The following is a 12,015-nucleotide window of genomic DNA, read 5'->3' on the forward strand; positions in this document are numbered from 1 at the left end:
TGTGTTGTCAGCCAGATGCCCCCTCAGCAGTCTGGCCCCAGCTGGAGCTTCCAAACCAGACCCAAGGGCTGCCCCCAAGGGCTAGTGGCAGGTGGAACCTAAGTACTAAATTAGCGCTAAAGACAAAAGCATTTTGCGCCATAAGGCCCCAAACCAGGAAACGACAGCATCATCTGAAATCACCATGAAAAACCAGGAGAATATGGGTTGAATCACCATCCGATTGCACCCAATATCTCAACAGGGAAACAAACATGCAAGATTATTGCTAGCATATTTCCCTCAAGTTGTGCTTTGTAGCCTGACGTTTGGTGCCATCTAATGGATAGCATTTGTACATGTCTCTGCCAAGTTCCCTCCTAGGCTTGGCAGTCATGACCACGGTCATCCAACTGATCATCACTTCCTTTCATTCCCTTGGAAGAGATGCCCCCCTCCCCTTACTTTGTCAAATTACAGATCTAGCCATACAATTTATAGAAGGGATGCAACTCAAAGAAGTTTAGTGGCATTTACAGTTTGGATTTGGGTGGCATGAAGGGAAGCTTAGCAAACCCTCAGGTTCACTGCAAGTTGGAGTGAGGGAGAAGAGAGAGGAAAATGATGCTCAGACAGCAGAGAGAACATTGCATTACTAGAAAAGGTTCAAAACCCCCAAATTATCAAAGGGCTGGGGCACACCCCTTCCCCATGGAGAAGGGTTACCACATTTGGGGCTTTTTAGTTTAAAAAATAAGGTGAGTGAGGAGGACATCTTAGAGATCTATACAATTATGTATGGTGTGGAGAAAACGGACCGAGAGAAGTTTCTCTCCCTCTCCTATAGCACTAGAACTCAGGGCCATCCAGTGAAGCTGAATGTTGAGAGATTTAGAAGAGAAAAAGGGGAAGGATTTCTTCATACGCCCCATGGTTAAACTATGGAACTCACTTCCACAGGAGGCAGTGATGGCCACCAACTTGGATGGATTTTAAAAGGGATTAAATAAATTCATGGAGGGGAGGGCTATCAATAGCCGCTAGCCACAATACCTATGTTCTGTCTCCCTTATTGGGGACAACATGCCTCTGAATACCAGTTTCTAAAGAATTCTATTGGGGAAAGCGCTTTTGTCTTGCATATGGATTTCCCAAGATGCGTGAGGTTGGTTACTGTGAGAACAGGATGCTGGACTAGGCGAGCCTCTGATCTGAACCAACAGGGCTTTTTTCCTGTGCCTGTGAAGTAAGTGAAGTAAGTAAGCCATGCATTATCTATGGGACATGGGTGACGCTGTGGGTTAAACCACAGAGCCTAGGACTTGCCAATCAGAAGGTCGGCGGTTCGAATGCCTGCGACGGGGTGAGCTCCTGTTGCTCGGTCCCTGCTCCTGCCCACATAGCAGTTTGCAAGTAGAGTGCAAGTAGATAAATAGGTACCGCTCCGGCGGGAAGGTAAATGGCATTTCCGTGTGCTGCTCTGGTTTGCCAGAAGCAGCTTAGTCATGCTGGCCACATGACCCGGAAAGTGTACGCCGGCTCCCTCAGCCAATAAAACGAGATGAGTGCCGCAACCCCAGAGTCGTTCAAGACTGGACCTAATGGTCAGGGGTCCCTTCACCTTTACCTTTATCTATGGGCGTGACACCAAAGTAAGTGTTCAGAAGACTCTGGGCACTTAAAATTTTGTAGGTGCCTTCTGTGCTTAAAAAAAAGAAGAAGAATTGGGCAAGCTCGAAGGGATGACACCAAGGATCGTGAATGCCATTTACTGAAGGCCACCCAGAGAACTTTTTGTTAAGGGGCAGCCTACAAATGCTGTTAGTGAGTAAATGAATGAATGAATGAATTGAATAAATTGAAAAAAATCTTTATTATTTTAAGCTTATATTCCATCTTTCTTCTTTAAAACTTCCATAAACATAGGAAAGTTTAAGCTAATGTCAGTCAGCAGGAAGAATTGCAGCCTAACAGAACAAAAGGTCTTCTTGACTGAGGCTGTTGCCAGGCTTCCATCAGGAGGGACTTTGCCAAGCATGGAAAAGGTCCTGCTCCAAGAAGTCTTCAGCTTAATTTCTGTAGCAGCAGCAGCTGGAGGAGGAGGAGGAGGAGGGGAAAGCCCCCCTTTGAGAGCTGCTTTGGACAGTTCAGGTTCTTGCAGGGAAGAAATGGGGGGTGGGGGACGGAGGAAGCCAGGAAGGGCCAAGGAAGCAAGGAGGCATCAATAGCCCAGCGATGGCAGCGGCATCGAGTATATATGACAGTCATAAATACAGCTTGCTTGCCAGTTGCTATTGATGGTTTCATACATAATCTGGTGTTAGCCAATTTTATGAATGAATTCAGAAAGGCCACAGTGCAAACGGTGGAGAAGGGACCCTCAAAGACTCTGCCGTTATTCTGCTCCTTCCATGACCATGTCTGTGTCCACACTTCAGTTTTAAAGCAGTGTTGACCATGGTCTAATGATTGTGGTTTCCAGCCCAAGCAATTCTGGGAAATGTCACTGAATAAAGAGTGAGGCATTTCTTAGTAGGCCACAAACTACAATTCCCAGATTTTGGGGAGGAAATCAGGAAACATATAGCATTAACTAGCCTATATACGTAATCTGATGGACCCTTCTATATTTGAAGGGTTGTCGGAGGAGATACATCTCCTTAAACCTATTCCAGTTAAAGATTATTATTATTTATTACATTTATTTACTACTCTTCCTCAGAAGACTCTAAAAGAACCTTTAAAAAAGAAAGGAGCAGAGGCCTTGTAGTTGCCCATCCCCAATTACCACCTAGATCACAGCCTGCCCCACAATGGTGAGATGCGTTGTATTTCTAGTTAAACTATAACAGTTATATCTTACATATTCATTATGCAAATTGGTATCCTCTTCTTTGACGTTGCATTTCTGACAGTGCATAAGTGGCCGCAGCTAAACTGTTTTCAGTGCTGTTTAAATGCTTATAGATGTTTGCTTGTGAGTGGCAAAAAAGCAGAAGGAAGCAGAGAAAGTGGAAAGGAGGATAGCGGCTCTTTGTCTTCCTTCCTGTTCAGCAGAGGTTCTTCCTTTGGTTCTCCAAAATTATGGTTTAATTTCTCTCAGCTGTGACATTAATTTTTTCACCCATGACATCCTGGGATTAGCACAGACATGCCTACCGATCTTGGTAACAAACCTGTAGAGAAAAGGCAAAATAATTTGGTTTAGAAACGATCTCTTGGCGTATGCCTCCTGTAATCATATTTCCCTTCCTCTTGTGTAGAAGATCTACTAGCTGTTGGAAGTGCAGGAATTCACAGGGCCAGCCCTAGATGTGATTTCACTTCCTGAAGTGCGCAAAATGTCACCTGTTCCCCACTGACTGGCCGCTGTTTAATCCATGTATTTTTTGTCATTTTTATATAATAACAAAATGACATATATAAACAACAGAACAAAGCAACATCAATTTACTTAACAGAACAAACTGTGTTTTTTCATTACAGTTGAATCCTATTTGAACACAAATGGGATAGTATCTTCCACGACACCTGAAGCAGCGGGCCAGATCAGGGGGCAGAGTGACAGGACAGGGCAGGTGGAAACACAGTGGGATGGCTGGAGGACACAATTAAAGCAGGCCAGTGTGATACTAACAGCAGCAGAACCCAAAAGAGCAGTACTGAAAAAGAAACTGAAGCAAATGATTTAAAAGCCTGGGAAATCTTTTAAAAAGAAACACCCCTAAAGGTATTTGCCAGCATTGAAATGACACAAAAACAGGCACTTTCCTGGGGGAAGCCACCAACCCCACTACTGAGAAGGCTCTTTCTCCACAGCCAGAGATTTCCACACATGGTCACATCCTCTATCCAGGCAATCAAGAAGCATGGTCCCTGTTCAATGGCAGGTTCATTCCAGACGCAAAGAAGATGCAAAATGGGGCTGGAGAGGGCCTTGGTCTAGGAAATGTCCTGAGGGCTGGAGGGTTGCACTTGAAGCTTGGGTTGAGGTTCCTCATCCTTGCAATAGTTGACAGAGGGGCACATATGGAGGCAGGTGGCCCCACTTTTATCTGTTGCAGCGGCAGCAATGCTTATCCTCCTTTTCTCTGTGTTTTGGCTGTTCTTCCTCTCCAACTCTTACCTTCTCCCCTGCCCCCAAACCCTTCTTGATATCTCTCTCTCTCTCATTGACAGATTTGTCCATCCGTTCCCTGGGGCCAACTCTTCCCATCAAGTACTAGAAAAGCAGCTCAGAGAAACCTCTGGAACTCTCAGAGGCTGCTTTTTACTTGTTATTTCCCCCCAAACCTCCACTTGCCTGGTCTCATCACAAATGGTTCAACAAATGCTCCGACTGCAGCTCAACACAAATTTGAGAAACTTCATGAAATGCCATTTAATGGAATGAGAAATGATTTTTCTGACACCCTCACCCCAGTCAAGGCCACCTAGGTATCCTTATTTGAATGTTAGGAGAACACATAATTGAGGAGTGGCGTTCTGTACTCACACAACAGCATCCAAGCGGCAATCACTGGGAGTCCTGTAGTAATTCTGCACTCTGTTGCGGGGAATTTGTCCTCCCATCCTATATCCCTCACAACAGTCTGACGGAATCCGAGGACGCAGTGCTGAAGGTGGTGGGGGAAGAGGAGAGAAGAGAGGGACATTATTTTGACCATTATTATAACACAACACTCATATTTACTGTCATTGAGGCACGTAGCCTGATCTCATGCATGTCTACTCAGCAATTCTCCTTTGCATATTCAGAGGTGCTTTCCTCCTAAGGACAGGGGATAGCTGTCTGGTAGCAGAGTCACTTTGATACTGGAATGTATCCAGTATCAGGAAGTGCAAGATGAAACAGGCGTGCTGTGAGCTACCAAAGCAAACCTCCTAAAGGCATTTTCTATACACACAGCACGTTGGAGAGGAAGCCGTTAGGAGGAACGCTGATTCAGTTACACTTGGGGTTGCTGGCTTTGCAGTCCCTGTCGCTGTGCTAAAATTTAACAGATGCTTCATGGACACTTGACGGCAGGTGACCATGTTCACCTCCATGCTGTGAATAGCTCCATCTTCCCACTGAGCTGCTGTTAGCGATGCACTGATCCCTTCTGCCTCTAATCAGTTGGCAAACACCACTTGCATGTTTGACCCTAGCTGGGGCATGGTCTACTCTCTCGCTCACTGCAGCTCTATGAGACAGAGGTCCCTTCCCCTTCTCTAGCACTCATGCACACCAATGTATGAGCACTAAGCCACCATTCAACACCAGCTTGCCAAGAATCTGATAGCTGAGATTCTTTAACTGGAGATGCCAGGGCCTCAGCCTGCGATCTGCTGGGTTTCCCCAGTGCAAAAGACGCTGGAGCTTTATAGTTCTTAAATATTATAGCAAGCACACACATATACATAATAAGAGGAAAGTGCCACATGCTCACCTTCTGTGTATTGATAAGAGAGAGTCAGGATGAGGGCGATCAGGAATGCGGTCTTCAGACTGCCCATGGTTGGCTTCTTCTCAAGGTCTGGAGCTTTCTTCTGTCCTGCTGTCTTTCTAGAAGCTGGAGAGTGTGTCCTTGGGGACGAAGCTGTGTGAATATATACACTTCCATCCCCAGTGTGGATTTCCCTAGGATTCTACCCGTGTATTTCCACCCACATATCTTTCCAGAGAAACTTGTAAAATGTCAAGCATAATTCCACGAGAGGTGGGTCTCACTTCTCCTTTCGAGAGAAAAGGCGCCCACAGCTCAAATCCAAGCATTTGCGACGCGCGACTAAAGCTTCAGTTTGCAGAAGTGAAACCAGACCGGCACATCTTTACTTCAGAAGAGGGGGATCTGGAATTTTGTTTGCTACTCAGTGCGGTGGACCAGGTCAGAGAAGGCAGGTTAGGGGAACTGCAGGGGAAAGGCCATAGCTCAGCCACAGAGCATCTGTTTTCACACAGAGAGTCCCATGTTCAATCCCCAGATAGGACTGCTATCTGAAATCCTGCTGAGCCACTGCCAGTCCATGCAGGCAGTACTGAGCTGGATAGACTAATGGTCTAACTCTGTACAGGGCAGCTTCCTATGATTCCCATTGCTAAACAAGAGGCTGGAATCATATGTAGCAGGCTAAGCAGATATACCATACCTTTTAATAACATTTCATAGATGAAAATAGGGACATGCTTCATAATGCCCCTGTATTCATAACAACCATCGCCCCCGGAACTCCCGGATTATTATGAATTGCTAGATAAGGCTGAATAATCTACACTATCCTACACTGCAGTAGCACTGCATACATTTAAAAGCAATGGGGGAGTCCCCCCCTTATGGTTAAAGAACAAAACAACAGTCCACCAGTATTGCTACCATATAGCAGTTCTGGTTGTCCAATGATTGGCTTTCACCTAATTGATGGATTTGCTCATGTTCACATATTTCAGGCATAATAGAGGTTTTTGGAGTGCATTTTAAGGAACCTAAGAGCTACTGTATACTTTTCTTTTTGAAGCTGGGTGCAAAAGCACCATGACTTAAGTGGTGAAAGACAGTAGACAAGGCTGGATCAGACCAAAGGCCCGTCTAGCCCAGAATCCAGTTCTCAGAGTGGCCAACCAGATGCCTATTGGAAGCCCACAAGCAAGACATGAACACACAAACGATGCAATGAAATATTTGTGAATGGGGCACAGATATTTAACTGACTGAATTTTGCAGCAGTAATGATGGAAGCAGCAAACGGCCCCTACTTGGATGCTTATTTCAAGAGAAGTCTGTTCACTGAAACATGAGCACATGTGAGAAAGTCTTTAAAAACCGAGCTGTCATATGCAGCCATTGGGGGTCCAAACTGTGACTTACTATTCATCAGGAAGCAGACCATCCTCACGGCTTATTTAAGAGTCAACTAGAAGCACCGTGTTAGTGAATAAGTTAGAAGCTGTCAGGTTTTTGAGCCACTGGGTCTCCTTTTGCTTTTTCAGTATAGTCTTTAAGTATATGCCCTCTTCCCTGCACCCTCCACCTTCCTCCACATACCTTCATGCCTCACCCCCGGCCCTTCTTTACTAGTTTCCTGACCAGCTCCAGGGACCAGATAGAAGCCTGACCAGAGGATGGGGCATGGATGACAAGGCTGGATAGGAACCACTGGTCCCTGTAGCTCAGTATTGCCTACATTGAACAGCAGGGGCTTTCCAGGATTTTATAACAGGGCCATTCCCAGCCCTACCTGGAGTTGTCGGGGATTGAACCAGGGACCTTTTGCATGTAAAGCAGATACTGTATCCACTAGGCTAGAGCCCATTAGCAGGGAAGAAGGAGAATAAAGAGCTAAACACTCCTTCCCACCTGCCCATCTTCTTGCACAATGAGAATACACTCCCCCCCCCCATTCAATGTTACTGTGGAAAACATGAGTTCAGAAATGTTCCTTTGCTCCTGCCACCACAGGGGTCAAAACCATGCTTTCACATGCAGACAGTCCCAGGCATCTCCATACCCAGTTTAAAAACCAAATAGCCAAAAACCAGATCTCTTCCCTCAGTCCTTGGTGAGCTGATGCCATCAGGACTAGTCCTCCTGAACAGGGATAGAAGGATCCATCCATTTTGGTTCTCTTGGTTTCTCATTTTTTCCAACCTTAAGTTTAGCTCTTCACACTTTTGCAGCAATTTGTGGGTGTGTTTAAAAACTCATGAAAATTCTTCAGCGTTTCAGTACAAATTGACCTAACAGATTTTCGCATGCAGTTTTGACTGATGTGCAAATGTGTGCAAGCAATGTGTCCTAATATAATGCATTTCTGAGTGTTATTTTCACTTATATATTCATTTTTATGCACGCTTTCGCCATGGCTATGCATTTTTGTAAACACTGCTTAGCTGGAGAATTGCATTGTAAAATTCAGGTATGAATGGATTTCAAAGGATTTCGGTGTTTCAGTTCTCATTCTTTTGGAAAGTGTGAATGTGATAGATCTCCCTTTAAATGTGAACTGAATCCCCTACCCACATCTCTACTACTGAGCAAATAGAGAGCGGTTCTTGTGCACTCCAGCAAACCTGGAGATGTAGTTCCCAGCAGGAAACAGCAGGGGGAGGTGGAGGCCTTTGAGGAGAAGTCGAGAGAGTCAAATTTCACTTTTTCAGGTGCAAATTTTGGAGGAGGAGAAGCAACTCCTGCCTGCCTGTTGCCACAGACAGGAGGATGCACTTATGCAGCAGAGGCCAAGGCAGGGCCCTCCAGAGGTTATGGACTATGATTCTCAACATAGGAAGCTGCCTATGTAAAAACACCAACCCTGCAAACAAATTTTAATTGACACAATGAACCTAACTATAACTAAGCCCAATGTTTTTTGTCCATTGGTCTCCTTCAGTGATCTATTATAAGCAATCTATACAATGTGTAACATATACAAAGAATGCACCAGTTCAATATTCTCCATACTTAGTTCATATTCATGATACAAAGTTGTTTTACATAACTGTTGCACCCTCCCTGTGGAAAACCCTCCTTTCACATGTCAAGGAGATAAAGAACTACATCACTTTCAGAAGACATCTGAAGGCAGCCCTGTATCGGGAAGCTTTTAATGTTTGATATTTTGCTATGTTTTATATACCGTATTTTTTGCTCTATAAGACTCATTTTTTCCCTCCTAAAAAGTAAGGGGAAATGTGTGTGCGTCTTATGGAGTGAATGCAGGCTGCGCAGCTATCCCAGAAGCCAGAACAGCAAGAGGGATCGTCTTATGTTCTGGTGCGTCTTATGGCCTGGTGTGTCTTGTGGAGCGAAAAATACGGTATGCTGTAAGCCGCCCAGAGTGGCTGGAGAAATCCATCCAGAGGGGCAGGGTATAAAAAACAAAATTATTATTGTTATTTTTTATTGCATGGTACAGTATTCTATTTTGTCAAATTCTGATGTTCAGATCCCAACATGTTTGCAGGAGTTTTTTTGTCTGTTGGACTGGGGCATATTTCCTCTCTGTTATACTGAGTCCAGCTGCTGGTCCATCTAGCTCAATATTGTACATTGACCCATGGAGAAACTCCAAAATTTCAAACGGTACATTCCCAGCCCTCTCTGGAGATGCCAGGGACTGAACCTTGGACTTTCCTGTCTTTAATCCAGACAAAAAAACACCGGATCCGAAAATGACCCCAACTAGAATTGAAGCTCTGGGGCCGGCAGGATTCTGGAGGACAGGTGGGAAAATGGTGGCTGCTACTGCTGTGCTACCCCACACACCAGCTGTTAGGCGGGGAGGCTGAGCAGCATAAACAAAGCCCCACTGCATCTCCAGTCTCTTCGGAGCTTCTTCAGCCCTCACTGATATCGTCTTTGGGCTCTAGGAAGGGTCTCCTTGCAAGCCACTAGGACTCTCCAGCTCTCTCCCATCATTTCCAGGTTTGAATTGGATTATTTAATTATTTTCTGGCGCCGTGCCTACATGTGGTCGCAGGCAAGTCAATTGCACATAAGTGACAGGGACGCCTGTATTCAAATGCACCCTCCTCCAGTGGTTGGAGGGAGAAATTAGCCATCATGGCTGGTAGCCACTAAGAGCCTTATTTCCATGGCAGAGATCAGCTGAGGGTTCTCTGCTATCCCAAAACTTTGATCAGGGAAGAAATATTCTCCTCCTCCCCTTCCCAACCTCACAATTCTCATCCTCTGCAAATAATTGGGATAGGCATTGAGATAGAGATGCATCCATTATGGGCAAATGCCTATAGATTCAGATGCTGTGTTGAAAATATTCTGGCTTTGGATTAATGTTTTCTAGGTACAGATGGTACAAAATCATTTTATCCTGGAGGTTTTTTTCTTTTCTTGGTATGCATGATATACCGTACTTTTTCGTGTTTAAGACGAGGTTTATTTATTAAGAAATTATGCTAAAAATTGGAGGTCATCTTATACACGGATACTGCATAGGGGGAAGTGGGATTGGTTGCTGTCGCGATGTGAAGATTGTCATTGGCTATTTGGCGTGTCATTGGTGGCTGCGGCAAGGGCTGTTGTTGATTGGCTGTCACTGCGGCACTAGGGTGGACGATTGGCACGGGGACATACGATGGGTGGCTTTTGCGATGTGTGTGGTTGAGCGATTTTCGTCAATTCCCCCCCCCCCAAAAAAAAGCTAAACAAGTCTTGGCAATCCTCCCCCCCAAAAAAGCTGAACAACTGAGGGCAATCTCCCCCCATTTTCTTAATTTTGCATCCCCCAAAATAGGGGGTGTTTTATACACGAAGGTGTGTTATACATAGAAAAATATGGTGTATTTAAGGACAGTATAGGCTGTAGGTGGAGGAAGTCCTGAATGAAACTGGATGACACAATGAGAAGGAAAGGAGGATGGAAAAGGAAGTGAAAATACAGAGAAAATTGTGTGGGGTGAGGAACAGAGAGTTTGGGTGAGCTGGACGAGTCCCAAACAGCTTGTGGTCCTACAGTAGGGGTATGGGGGGACCTTTTTCAGGCTAAGGGTTCCGGCTGCATTCTGTTCTAAAGTGCAGGGGGGAAAGTGGGCAGTTGAATAGGATCCAAACTGCAGCGGTCTGATTGGTCCTAGAACAATAGGATTCAGAATGCAGCAGTCTGATTGGTCCTAGAACAATGCAGCAGTATGATTGGTTGGCAGAAACCACCCAATCATGCTCCAGATATGTGAATCCACAACCTGATTGGCTTACAGTAGAATTCCAGAATTAGCCAATCATGTGCAGCCCATTGTGTAAATAATGTATATAAAGCATATACTTTGAGGGGACTTTCATTCATTCCTCCTCACCACTATGAGCTGAATAAAGAGCATGAAATCACTTTGCGACTCTGAATATATTTCAGCCATGATCACAGTTCCAAGCCAGGAGGGGAAGCTGGGTACACTTGCTCCAGGCCTCAGAGGGCTAAGCTGACTGGGGGCCCCTGCCAGTGGCTGGCTGAAGTTACACTGTCATGCCAAGAACAAGACTTGACCCCCGGGCCTCAGACAAACTCTGCGTGAGCCTGGTTCCAAGGACACAGGCAAAAGCAATGGAAGAGAGTACAGAGCAGGGTTGGTGAGGGATATGGTTTGGGGAGAGGAGGCGTGGCCTGGGGAGTGGGACTGTCCTTTGAGGGAATCTCAAGAGCCAAGCAGAGAAGCTTGGAGGGCCATATTTGCATACCCTGCGAGTGCCCCGGTAAAACCGGGACATCCCATTTGTTCACGTGAGAGCATGGTGGCAATTTTGGGCTGCGATCTTGTGCTGCAATCTCCCCCCCCCAAAAAAAGCGCTTTTTCCAGAGCCACGATCTTGTGTGGTGCCCCAAAATGCCTCCAGTGCATATTTTGGGCTCTGTGATCTCATGGGTCACAGCCACAATGATACGCGTCCCGGTTTTGAGATTCAGTGTGTTGGAGGGTGTGCATTTGCCTCTACCCTAATTAGGGGTGCTCACAACCCTGAAGTCAGACCCCACAGCTTTACACAAGCAAGGGACATTCTGCAATGTTGCAAAGGTTCCTGGGTAGTCTGTCCATACGATGCTGCCTTATGTGAAGTGACAGCATTGTTCCATCTTGTGCGCCACTGTATCTCACGGGACTGGAAGAGTTTCTCCATCAGGCCTGTACTTTGGGCTGGGAGGACGCCTGACTAGGAGGTCCACAAGTGCAGCTCCCACTTTGCCATAAAAGGAGTAGTTAGAAGCAGAATAAATCACTTAAGCGGAAGGGTTTGCAATTGTTTCCAATATAGGGGCAGATGGTGACGCATTAAACTGAAACATGTCATACTTTCTTTTGGTTTTGCTGATAAGAATCAATGTTACAGAGGAAGTCACTATGAAGTGGAAGAACTCCAGCATTTGTGCAATTGTAAACAGGGTGCAGACTCTAAGGACAAGGGCTCGATAAAGAAAGTAAAACACGAAATGAATGATATTCATAATGCATTTTATAATCCCTGCAAATTCCCCCCACTAGATTCCTTCCTGTGGGACTCAGTGCTCTCATCTAATCTACTCAGCAGCTGATGTGGAGGAAACTCCCTC

The 12,015-nt window shown here is 45.5% G+C and overlaps 2 long non-coding RNA genes across 2 annotated transcripts; one reads left to right on the plus strand and one right to left on the minus strand.

Annotated features, from left to right (window-relative positions):
- Positions 1-1,833: 1,833 nt before the first annotated feature.
- On the minus strand, positions 1,834-5,724 carry LOC309377200. The gene is made up of 3 exons (XR_014171486.1): positions 5,412-5,724; positions 4,475-4,595; positions 1,834-3,155 (listed from the first exon to the last, which is right to left on the minus strand). It is a non-coding gene; the product is annotated as an uncharacterized lncRNA (long non-coding RNA).
- A 5,146-nt stretch (positions 5,725-10,870) lies between these two features.
- On the plus strand, positions 10,871-11,896 carry LOC309375412. The gene is made up of 2 exons (XR_014170918.1): positions 10,871-11,039; positions 11,782-11,896. It is a non-coding gene; the product is annotated as an uncharacterized lncRNA (long non-coding RNA).
- The last annotated feature ends 119 nt before the right edge of the window (positions 11,897-12,015 follow it).

The sequence above is a fragment of the Podarcis melisellensis genome (genome assembly GCF_964234715.1).
Source record: "Podarcis melisellensis genome assembly, chromosome: 8".
Taxonomy (NCBI): Eukaryota; Metazoa; Chordata; class Lepidosauria; order Squamata; family Lacertidae; genus Podarcis; species Podarcis melisellensis.